Raw genomic sequence first — 12,064 nt, forward strand, 5'->3', positions numbered from 1 at the left:
ATATTTAGTGGTTACTGTAAACAAAAGTGGAGTTTCTGAAAGTGTTCTGTTTTAACAAGCAACCAAATTACTTTTTCATGTCAAAAGCTTGCTTTATTTCTGTAGCAAAAAAAAGAGTATATTTAGCACCATGATCCCAAATAGTGATTATTGTTCAATCATTACCATTTTACAAGATGTTAACGGATATGTGGGGGCACCAGCAAGTTTTCCTCCATAAACTTGCCAGCTGATGGGCTGGGATAGTGTGGCACGAATGAGAGCTTTGCCCCTTGTGAGGTATAGTTGAACAAATCACTTAACCTCTGTGACTTAGCAATGAAATACTAAAATAGGAATGCATATGCCATAGGGTGGTATAAGGATTAAAACGACAGAATGCAAAACAGCACCTCCCATTGAGATTAGCCTAATGAAAGTCTTTGATATTTAGATGCTCTAAATAGTTATCTATTAACTTACATTTGATAAATCAAGATTATTGATCATGTATAACCCTTATATTAGAAAATATTTTTTGTTTAATTATTTTCTTGAGAGAGAGAGGGGAGAGAGAGAGAACGAGAGAGGGAGGGAAAAAGAGAGAAAATCCCTAACAGGCTGCACACTGTTAGCACTGAGCCCCACGTGGGGCTCCAACCCAAGAACCATGAGATCATGACTTGAGCTGAAATCAAGGGTCAGATGCTTAACGAACTGAACAACCCAGGTGCCCCCAGAAAACAATTTTATTCTATTTGATAATCCTCGTTTGGATAAAAGGAAAATAGGAAAAGGAAAAAAAAAAGGCTTGGAGAATAAATATATCATCATTTCTCATTTCTTTTCTGATTTCTTCTTTGATCCATTGGTTGTTTCAAGTGTGTTATTTAATTTCCACATCTTTTGTGGGTGTTCCAAACAGTTTTCCTTCTGTTTGATTTCTAGTTTCCTTCGATTACGATCAGAAAAGGTATTTGGTACAGTTTCCATTTCCTTAAATGTGTTAAGATTTGTTTTGTGTTAGGTCCGTTTGGTCTCTGGTGTTGTTCACGCCTGCTGTTTCCTTACCGCTTTTCTGTCTGGACGTTCTCTATCCATTATTGAAAGTAGGGTGCTGAAGTCCCCCACCATCACTGTATTGCTGTTCCTTCCTTCAGAAGATATTGTAAGTTATGTCTTCCTAATCCTCTTATAATTATGTAATGATCTTTTTTGTCTCTTATGATAGCTTTTTTACTTAAAATCTAGTTTGTCTGATACAAGTGCACGCACCCAAGTCCCTTGAGGTTACCATTTGCCTGGAATATCTTCGTCTGTCCCCTCACTTTCAGCTTATCAATACATGTTTAACAGAAACATGTAACAGTGTATTCCAGAACAATTCTAGTCAGCATTTGAAGAGCTTGCATTTTTCTGTCAACAACAACCTAGCATCCATGTCCTATGGTAGTCTGGCAGGAGACTATCATATTCTCCTGTCACCCATCTGGGAAGAGAGATAAGATTCAATAGAAGAGACATACCAATCAATGGCACGTCAAAACCATCACCAAAAACAATCACATCTGACAGTAGTAGTTTATCTTTTTTGTCAACTGCTTTACAATATATGTAATGATAGATTTCATTCTTTTTATAAAAAAGTTATGGAGCCAGTCTGGGCTTGGAGAATATAAGGCACATTCAATAGTTCCCTGTGTCCACATGGGGTATGTTGTGCAGATGGCAGGATACTGTCAGTGAATTTAGGCTGTTTGGAAACCGGAATTAGACCAATCCATTTTTGGCGTAGTTAAGAATTCATATAAGGCCTTGGATAGAGATGACTGTTAATTAGAAGTTATTCAACAAATATCTATTGAGATATGATTATGTCTAAGGCATGTGAGTGATAAAAATGTGAACAATTCAAGATAAACCTTACGTGAGATAAAATTAGTGTAACAAATATAGAAATTATCAAAGAGCTGGGAACAGGGACAGAATTACCAGATGCTTTAACTTGAAAATAGTTGTAATGATCATTTATGGAAAATTCTACATTTGTTTTATTTTATTCTCCATTTTATACGAATCTAAAATAAGTTAATAATGTAGTTCCTTTCACTTATAGTTTTTTTTATTAGTATTGACAGTTCTCTTTGTTAAGAAAATAAATGTGTTTCAAATTGTGGCTTTTATTTAGCAAGTAAAGTTATCTCTCGAATGTCAAAGGAAGCACTCATTACTCCCTTGCAGCGGATGAACAAAACGCTGAATTTATGGCTTCATAAGTATGGGAGAGCAGTGCTTGCAAAATACAGACTCTTGGAAAATAGCAAGTGCTGTACTTATGGGATCTGGGGGAACACTGAATTCAAGAAGCGGTGGACTTGACCAAGTTGGAGTGTTTATAAATTGGCTGACTTTCAGCTGTGGAAGGACGTGACTGGGGTGTGAATCTCACTGACCCACTCTCGGAAGCTACTCACCAGTGCCTGTTAGTTCCTCGCTGACTGGCTGACTCAGAGACAAACTGAGATGAACCTTCACTAATTGGGCCAGGACCAATTTAATACTACTTTTGCAGCTACTTGTTCGTGGGACCAGGACGATGGCCAAAGAACAAATGACCTTTTTTGTGTGTGTTTGGAGAATGGAAACATTTTATTCTCACATACACAGGTTAATAAGGAATTATTTCCACCCCGTGAAATGTATACTGAATTGAGTAGCTTTGTGCTTCTCAAAATTATTGGTGTTGGCTGCCTGCAGATTTTTTGACTTCCTAGACTAAAAGCGGTTAATGATGGTAGATGCATTTTTCTATACAAATGAAAAATTCTAAAGAGTATAGAAATTGACTTGACATACTACAATTAAGAGTTTTTGTGAGGAATCCTTACATTATAACCAGACCAGGATATTAGTCTTTTAAGAAAAAAATGTATATTCAAATTTAAAATCCTAATATTCACTTAATATTTTAGTATGTATTCTTTTATAGAAAAGTAAAATACTATATGTATAAAAAGGGAAGAAAAAGAACAGCTGATAAAATATAATTTATTAAATTAAAAAACAAAGCTTTTTTTCACTACTTTCTTATATTTTCTACTTAAAGCACTCAAAAGAAATTAAGTACATTTAGAATTATAGTTGTATGAAATTGAGGACTACATATAATCCTTGTGTACTCTAAGTTAAATTTTAATTTTTTTAAATGTTTATTCACTTTTGAGAGGTGGAGAGAGACAGAGCATGAATGGGAGAGAGGCAAAGAGAGAAAGACACAGAATCTGAAGCAGGCTCCAGGCTCTGAGCTGTCGGCACAGAGCCCGGTGCGGGGCCGGAACTCACAAGGGGTGAGATCATGACCTGAGCCAAAGTTGGACGCCTAACCAACTGAGCCACCCAGGCGCGTCTTATATTTTAAATGCTTATATTGTGTATTTGCAGCATACATTTATAATAGTATGCCATGTTAAAATAAGTATTGTCAAGCTATTTTACTTACCTAATTTTTCAACTCTATCTCTGCCTATAGAATTCAGTATTTTGTGGGGCTCTATTTTAGCAACACCTGGTAGAAATGAATTACTATAGAATTTGTCAAGCTGATAGAAGGATTAATTACTAACTCAATTTCTTGAAGCCAATCCTTTAAAATGTAGTGTGAAGAAAGTAGGGCTAAATCAAGTGAGTTTTCTTATATATATTTGCAATTCCCTTGTAATATAGAAACTGGGGAAAAGCTTTTCCATGCATGGTGTGCAATGTATGCTCTTTAAATACAGACAATATGATAGTTTCTCAGTCTTAGCACTGTTGACATTTGAGCCTGGGGAATTCTTTGGGGGATCTGTTCTGTGTTTAGTAGCATCCCTAGACTACTTACACTTACAGTAGCACCTCAAAAAAGAAATATGACCCCAAAATGTTTCAGGATATTGCTAAATGTTTGTTGTGGGGAACTGGGGAACAGAAAATAGTCCCAGTTGTGAAACTCTGGTCAACTGTGAAGTACATATTTATTTTGCTTAATGCCTCCTCCTGATGTCACCTTGAACTGTGATTATATGAACATCTACATGGGAAAACCACCAAGACAACAAAGTAGTTTACCTGTGATATCTTAACCAGTTTCAAGTTTGCCAGATTCAAGAGTCATTTAAAAAGAAAATCTCATTGCTTTTGGACCTTCATAACCAATTAGAAAAGACAATGTAAAAAGAATCCAATAGTGTTGAACATGATAATGCATATAGAAATTACTCTGGGGGCGCCTGGGTGGCTCAGTCGGTTAAGCGTCTGACTCTTGATTTCGGCTCAGGCCATGATCTCAGGTTCATGGGTTTGAGCCCATCACTGTTCTCATATTTTTAGTATATTTTATTTCAATAGATTTTTTTTCTTGTCTTAATTAGTTTAGTTAGTGGGCTATTTATTTTCTTATTTTTATCAAAAAGAAGGCAGATTTATTAATTAGATCATGTTTTCCTATCTTCTGTCTCATGACTTTCTGGGTTTATATTTATGATTTCCATCCTTCTACTTTGTTTTATAGTTTTTGAGACTGGATTTGAATTCATTTTTTAATCATTTCTTATTTTTGTTTATTTGTGTTTCAGTCTTAAAATACATTTCACTGCTTTAAATATATCCCATAAATAGTGATGTTTTGTCTCCACTATTATTATTTATAACACTGTAATTTTAGCGTGTATATCCCATTTCAAGCATGAGATGTTTAAGAGAAGATTATTAATTTCATTTCTAGTTAAATGGCTCTTTTTTTGCTTTGCAATTATATTAGATGTCTAATTTTTGATGCATTGTTATTAATGACATTTAAAAATATTTCTATCCCATGATACTTTCTGATTGTCTCTTTATAACCTTATATATAATCATTGTTTTGTGATTATTCAATGGGCACATGAAAAGAAGGTATATTCTGTATTAGTGGGGTGTGCAGTTTAACACATGTGACGATTATCTACCTTACCAATTTGCATTTCGGTCTTCTATCTTTTTAAAGATTTTGTGAGCATATCTGCTTTATGCTGACACTGGTGGCATAATATCTTATATTTTTAAATTATTTTTTTTAGGATATTTTATTTTATAGCTCCTTGAATATACTGTCATTTCTAATTTTTAAAGATGTTCTGTTATCTGGTGATTACATATTCCAGTTTATAACTTTATTGTAAAGTGATGTTGTTTCTGGGAAAGAAAAATAACTTTATTGTAAACTGTGGTTCTAACATTAAAACATGTCTTTCTTTGGCTGCTTCACTGATTTTGGTCTTGCATTGTACCTTGTTTGATATTAAGATCACAAGCCCTGTTTTTCTTTTATTTGGCATGACATTGACCACTCTTTTTCTTCTTTCTTTCTTTCTTTTTTTTTTTTTTTGCCATTTGAACTATCTTGACCTAAATGTGCATGCATCCTATGCAACATACACCTAGGCCTTTCTGTGTAAGTGAAACTGAACATGTTTTTTAATCAAGTGGGTTAATAGCATTTGCATTAATTGATAAGATAGCTTGATGTGTGTTCTCTTATTATCCTGTGGATATCATGTTTGCTGTGTCTCTTTCTCTGTGTCATGTGTTGTCTTTGTTCTTTATAAATTGTTTTAGAATTTTAAAAGGTTCAGAGTTTCATTCTAGTGGTTACCTTTGAGCTTATACTTTTTGGTGCCCTCACCATCGTTTCCTTATTTTATCTTTTATTACCACTATGCCAATGGTAGAGATTTCTTTCACTCCCACCCACAGCCTATGCAGGTAATATGTTTAATCTTCTTTCCTGTCTCCCACGTTGTTCCCCTACTATTGTTTCAGTTGCATTATTTATTGGAAAAGTATGTAAAACATTTATGTATTATTTTCCCGCCTTTATCCCTGCCTTCTGTGAATCTTAGATCTGCAATTAGGTACACTGCATGTCTACCCGACAGCCTTTGCCCACATCTTGTCCTTCAAGATGTTGAACTTCTCCATCTTGTTTCCTTTTCTTTCATCTTCCAGTTCCAGAATTCACCTGCAGCTTCCTTCATACCTGCTTCTCTTTCTGAAGCATTGCCTTCAAAGACTGTCCCACTTGTGTCTGTCCATCTAGTCATAACCTCAGTGCTTTCTCTCCAAACAGTTTTTTGCTCATTTGCTGACTTGTTGGTTTGTTTTGTTTGTTTTGTTTTGATTCTCTAGCTCTCCACAAAGACTTGCAGCATGACCACAGTGGTTTTTTTTTCTGTTAGAAATAAATTTTTATTTTTCAACTTTCGTAAGATTCCATGCCTTCCAGTTTTGCAGAGATATGGTTTTTTGTATAATTTAAGGTAGTGTGCACAATATGTTAGAAGATTTAGTAGAGATGTATGGAGATCTTCATAATTAGGAGTTTCAAATGGCCACCACTAATTTAGCTATCCAAATATAGCCATTTTGAAAATTTTTGAAGGAGTTGATATTAATGTTTACGAATAACACTAATATAATCTGAATTGATTTTATTTTAGATTTTTTCCAATTTTATTGACATATAATTGACATAACTACATATGAGTTTCAGGTATACAGCATAATGGTTTGACATATGTATATATCACAAAATGATCACCATAATAAATTTAGTTAATATCCATCACCTTATATAGTTACAACTTTTGTTTCTTGTGATGAAAACTTTTAGGATCTACTTATTTTTTTTAAGTTTTATTTTTATTTATTCTGAGAGAGAGAGAAAGAGAGAGAGAGGGAGAGGGTGACAAAGAGCAAGTGGGGGAGGGGCAGAGAGAGAGAGAGAGAGGGGGGGGGAAAGAGAAAATTCCAAGTAGGGTCCACATGGACAGTGCAGAGCCTGTGCAGAGCCTAATGCAGGGCTTGAACTCATAAACTGTGAGATTGTGACCTGAGCCAAAATCAAGAGTTGGTGGCTCAACTTACTGAGCCACCCAGGAGTCCCTAAGATCTACTTTCTTAACAACTTTAAAATATATAGGGTCACCATGCTGTACATTATATTTTCAGAACTTATTTACCTCATAACTGGAAGTTTGTATTTTTTGACCACTTTCACCCATTTCCCACTTTCCACCCCACACTTCTGACAAGCACCAAACAGTTCTCTGTATCTATGAGTTAGATTTTTGTTCCATGTATAAGTGAGCTCATATAGTATTTGTCTTTCTCCATTATGATATTTTATATTAAAATTTCCTAGAAAAATAGGATCTCATAAGGGGAATAGATGGTTTGCTTACATCAAATGCATTATCTTAACAAACTAACATTTTTGGTGTATGATTGTATAAGTTGTTTTTTGTGTCCCCCAGATCAACTCTTTCCCTTCCCCCTTCTTCCCTCCAAACAGAACTTTGGTTTATTCAGATATCCACTCTTTTCCCATGTTATCACATGAACTTTAAGATAACATGGTTCCAGACCCATGTCCAGGACTAAACTGTCATAAACTGCACTAGGATGGTTTCCTGGTTTCATAACCCTTGTTTCACTATTCACTCAAAAAGACATGTGGTCCACGGGCACCTGGGTGGCTCAGTCGGTTATACACCTGACTCTTGATTTCAGCTCAAGTCATGGTCTCAGGGTCCTGGGAAAGAGCCCCACATCAGGCTCCACGCTGAGTGTGGAGCCTGCTTGGGATTCTCTCTCTCCCTCTTTCTGTGCCTCTCCCACCGCTCTCTCTCTCTGTTTCTCAAAATCAATAATCATTAATTTTTTATTTTATTTTATTTTATTTTATTTTCAACGTTTATTTATTCTTGGGACAGAGAGAGACAGAGCATGAACGGGCGAGGGGCAGAGAGAGAGGGAGACACAGAATCGGAAACAGGCTCCAGGCTCTGAGCCATCAGCCCAGAGCCTGAAGCGGGGCTCGAACTCACGGACCGCGAGATGGTGACCTGGCTGAAGTCGGAGGCTTAACCAACTGCGCCACCCAGGCGCCCCTAATTTTTTTTTAAGATTAAAGAAAAGATATGTGGTCCATTTGGGCCAATGATGTGTGAAGAGAGTCACATTTGCATTTTCTGAGAAAAAAGTTTCCTTGTTTCTTCTGGGAGAACTTCCAGAAACATCATTACAATCTTTAGGAGGGAGCCTGATGTCCTACATGTCATTACAGCACCCACTACCATGAAGACACGGACCTCAGGACGGAAATAGCACAGTGCCTAGAAAAGCAGAGTCAGAAAGGCCCTGGGATCCCTTTGCAACCTTTCTGACATCTGTTTCATATAAAAAATTAATTTATAAGCCCAGAATGAGCCTAGCTTTTCATAGGAATATGAGTTGGGTTTTTTGTGTCTTAATTCCAAAATTATCCTAACTAACCCCTGATTATATTCACTGCTTAGCTGTTTGTAAAATCATACTTTGTAAAGCATGATTATTTGTTAAATCCAAGTTAAACATATAATCTTCAGTGAGAAGTCATTGGTATAGGCATAAAATAAAAAAATACATATTATGAAGTGAGACTTTAGGAATTTTCCAGATTTATCTCACAATAAACTCTTCACAAACATTTACAGGGATCATGAGCTTGCTCGTTTATAAGGTGTATCTTCCATTCCTGGAGAAGCCTATTTTTTTAAAAAAGTTTATTTATTTATTTTGAGACACACACACACACACACACACACACACAGAGAGAGAGAGAGAGAGAGAGAGAGAGAGAGAGAGAGAGCGCATGAGTGGGGAGGGGCAGAGAGAGAGAGATAGAATCCCAAGCAGGGTCAGTTGCTGTCAGAGCAGAGCCTCATGTGGGGCTCAAACCCATGAACCATAATAAGATCATGACCTGAGTCAAAACCAAGAGTCAGAAGCTTAACTGATTGAGCCACTCAAGCCCTGAGCAGCCTATTTGTTAACCAGCTACAGCGTATCTGAAGGATACGGAACAACTGTACCCACCTTACAAATATAAGGAAATTCACAGATACCACCTCCTTCTTATTCAGAAGAGCTATATTTCTCAGATAAAAGTCATTGTTTTCCTTAATGTATAATACATTTTTCTTATCCAAGTGAGATTTCCGTATCCATTTTAGCATGGCATCTCAGGAATCACAATGATGCCACACTTCATGTATAATATTTTTTCAACATCCAGTACAAATGACAGAGGACTTTATAAGTTCTTGGATTGCTTTTGTTGTCACTGTTGAATTTTTTAAACATTCCCTACAAATATGTCTAATCCTATAATGGTATAATATTCTCAATGCCTTGTGAACCCTGAATCTGTGGTTTTAAATACTATTTTTACAAATATAGTTCACATATTTTTCCAGTTTACATTATTTAACAGGTTGATCATACATTTTTTTTGTTTTCAAAATTTGATTTTGTTACTTTAATGTGTCTTGCTTTGTCTATTTATAAAACATCCTTCCACAATGGAAAAGTGCCATCCCTGCATCTCTGAATGGTCACAGAATATTTAGAAAGTACAATAGAAAGTAAAATGGAAAGTACTCTATTTTTATTTGAAGGTTTAAGCGGTAATCTAATATAGACAATTCTTTACATAATTTTATTCCAAATAAAAAGTCATGTAAACGAACTCTTCTCAAAATGGTGATAAAAAATATTCACGTCTACAAGCCCTTATTAATCTAACTGCATAATGAGTTATAACGTTTAAGCAGTGATTGATTTGGATGCCATCTTTGTGCTCATTTCATAATGCAATTACTGAGGCCTAAACATATTCATACCACCCAATTAGGGGCAGAATTAAGACCTGAATGTAGGTCTTAATTTGCTCGTCCAGTCCAGATTCTAAACCAGTATGATATTCTGTCTCAAACTAAAAGAGGACTTTCTAAGATGTGCTCATTCTCTTTTACAAGCAAAATTGTTGTTCAAGTTCTTCACGTGAAAATTATTATTCCCCCCTAAACAAAATGGAAAGCCAAATAAATTAATACTACACATTCACAGATGATGAAAATGTCAGGTGGATTTTTATGGAATTTGAGAATAAAAATATCAATAGCCAACGTAATTAAAAAAAAAGTATCTGTGCCTGCCTGATGAGATATTACAATAGCTCACACCTATATAAGTGTGTATATATGACACAGAAAATAGCTGAAATAGCTGTATTATTGTATGCCAAATGGATGGCAGTCACTAACTCCATGAAAAGAAGTGGGAATACTGTGGAGTCAATGGTATGGTCATCGTGTTGCATGGTGACAATGGTAGCTACACTTTGGAGAGCACAGCATAATGTATAGACGTGTCACATCACTACGTTGTGCACTACGTTGTAACATTGTGCATCAACTATAGTTCAATAAAAACTTAGAATTAAAAAAGGGGATTTTGTCTGTACCCACTTTGAATTTTTAGAAATGATGCTCTATGCTAGTTATGTCACTGAAGTGAAAAAATGTCTGAAACAAAGCTGGTATTGTTATGGAGAAAGGTCTTTGAACAATGCCTCTCTCATTATAAGCAGTCAGTTTGTTTCATCTATAATTACTATTATTTTCAATATACAGCTCTGAGCAGACTGATACTTTCCACTTCAGGCTAACCTGTTACTAAGCATTATTAGATCTTTCAAGATTTCTCTATTTTCCATCTGAGAATCAGATGCCACTATTGATAATGCTTCCACTGTGGGCCAATATTTCTTTGCCTGTTGTACTGAAACTTAAAGAAATCTCTGTATATAATTCTTTTGTATATTTACCTCAATGAAATCTGTTCTCAATTTTTTAAAAAAAAAACCTACTTGAAGGAGAAAAATAGCAAATCTTTACATAGGTAAATAAAATCACTGCTCTGTTAATCTTTTCCTGGAAGAAACCAGATAAAAGTTGTTTTGACATGGGAAGAATAATATTGGGGTTAAAGCAGGGTTTAGGAAAGTGAGATTCATTTTTCTGTACCTGGTATTGACAAAACTATTTCTGTCTGCAGAAGGGCATTCTGCCCTGTCTCAGGAAAATTTAGACTTCAGGATGTTTAGTAGATGTTACTTGTATAAATCTGGAGTGTAATTGTGGACCTACGTATCGTATATACTGCAGGGTAGTGCCACAGAGGCGGTGGACCGTAGGAGCTGACTTGAGCGACTCTCACCCAATCAGTGTTTGTCTGTTTCATTTTCCTGCCTTTTCTTTTCATTGGTCATCTTCACTGATCTTGCCTCAACTATCGCCCTGGCCTCATGCATCTTCTTTCCATGAATTACAATTTATATAGAACTTTGTGAATCAGTAGTTTATTTACCTGGGCCTTGGTAATTGAAATATTTCAATCTCAACCAGATTGCTGTACAGAAACAACTATAAGAAACTTTCTGAGAGGCTTCATTTCCTGCTTCAAAATGAAAGCCAAAATCAGTCAAATAAGTAATTGCTTATTCCTCAAAATTTAAGATAGATTTGGCCACATTCTTATTTACCTAAAATAGCCCATTGTTCAAGCTGTGGCTCTGTTCTGTATTCTTTATAGTTAGGAAAAATACAATACAGCCTCTTCTTTCTAAGCCTCACCTATGTTGCCAGGGGAACTCAGGAATCCAGATGCATATAATGGTAGTAAATTTGTGCGTGTGTGGTAGAGAATGTCCTCCTTCTCTTATAAAACACACTAGGGAATGTCCTCATTCTCTTCTAAGGCACACACACACACACACACACACACACAAACAGGTGCCAGTGTGTGTTTGTGGAGGGGGATGCTTGACCAGTTAAAAGAAAACCAAGAACAAACACATTCTTATGTTTAATAAATTCCACCCATTAAAGATCAATTCCAGGAATTAGGATTCTTGGATTAATTAAAGTCTAAACAAGAAACATACAGCATGTCCAAATTAAGAGACTGAGACAATTTTATTAAAAAGACTGATTTTATAAATACAGATGGAGGTTGGCCAACTCACACAGGGTGGTGAGTGGGACTGTTAGCAGTCCTATGCCTCATAGGGAAGGAAAGGCTGTGTTACCTGTGTCCAGAAATGAAGAAGACTCTGTAGAAAGAACCACCTTACTGGTGGTGAGATAGTCTCCTACAGATGTAGGCAGGCAGCCTTGTGAAGAGG

The sequence above is a fragment of the Prionailurus viverrinus genome, chromosome A1 (assembly GCF_022837055.1).
Source record: "Prionailurus viverrinus isolate Anna chromosome A1, UM_Priviv_1.0, whole genome shotgun sequence".
Taxonomy (NCBI): Eukaryota; Metazoa; Chordata; class Mammalia; order Carnivora; family Felidae; genus Prionailurus; species Prionailurus viverrinus.